The 1,009-nt window shown below is 59.1% G+C and overlaps 1 non-coding gene across 1 annotated transcript; it reads right to left on the bottom strand.

Moving 5' to 3' along the window:
- Positions 1 to 481: 481 nt before the first annotated feature.
- On the bottom strand, positions 482 to 634 carry LOC142794198 (5.8S ribosomal RNA). The gene has a single exon (XR_012892147.1). It is a non-coding gene; the product is annotated as a 5.8S ribosomal RNA (ribosomal RNA).
- Between the last annotated feature and the right edge of the window lie 375 nt (positions 635 to 1,009).

The following is a 1,009-nucleotide window of genomic DNA, read 5'->3' as shown; positions in this document are numbered from 1 at the left end:
GGCACGGCCCCGCAGCGTGTTCGAGCGCCCGGTCTACGGGACACCCTGCTTACTTCGAGGGCAACAAGCGCAACGCAAGGCTGCGATCTCGCGCACTTTGCGCACGGCTGGAGAAGCTTTGCTGGCCGGCTTTCGCTCCTCGTGTTTACCGTGCGTTAAAGTTGCGCGTCCGTGGCTCTCGCAGCTCTTGCGCGCCCGGTCGCAGAGAGGAGTACGCAACCTCGACCGCACTTTCCCTGCAGGCTTCCTTCCGACTCGAAGTCCTGCGGCGGTCTCAACGAGGTGCCACATCCTCAATGCAGTCGGTCGCCCCCGTTTCGGTTGGGCTCTAACACGACGGTCGCCACCGTCTCGCCCTTGAGTGGCCGCTGTTGGCGCTCGCTGTGAGGTGTTCAGCGTGCTGTCCGTGTTGCCGACGCGGTCAAAACGAGTCGACGGCTCACGTTCCCTTGTGCGCCGAAGGCTCTCTTGATATGTGATCCGACCCTCAGACAGACGAAGCCAAGGGAAGACCCAAGGCCGCAATGTGCGTTCAAAGAATCAGTGCTCAGTGTGTCCTGCAATTCACACCAAGTCTCGCAGCTGGCTGCGTTCTTCATCGACCCGAGAACCGAGTGATCCACCGCTTAGAGTCGTGAAAAAGTGTTTGTTCAATTCCGTACAGTCAAAACCAAACGTTTCTGGCACTCGGCCAAACAGTGGCCAAGAAGGGCGCTTTTCAGCGCACGCTTGGACTCCAAAACTCTGCCGCGCCTTTTTCGGCTGCCGCAAATCGAGCAAACGGTGTGTTTCGGACGGCGTTTCGCTTTCGCTACTTGCGAGTGCTTTCGTGGTCCACCCCTCTATAAATACTCGGGAGGCGTCCAAGCCGGTTCTCCAAGCCGGACCCGTAGGTATCGTTGTGTGCTCGCTCTCATTGGCCCGCCTAACCAGAAAATGCCTGCGGTACACCCATTTGGATAAGAGTGCACGCAGATGCGGGCCTCGACGGCTACACATTTCCTCGGGC

The sequence above is a fragment of the Rhipicephalus microplus genome, unplaced genomic scaffold (genome assembly GCF_043290135.1).
Source record: "Rhipicephalus microplus isolate Deutch F79 unplaced genomic scaffold, USDA_Rmic scaffold_385, whole genome shotgun sequence".
NCBI classification, from domain to species: Eukaryota; Metazoa; Arthropoda; class Arachnida; order Ixodida; family Ixodidae; genus Rhipicephalus; species Rhipicephalus microplus.
Note: the sequence above shows the minus strand (reverse complement) of the source record. Positions and strands in the feature narration are given on the sequence as shown.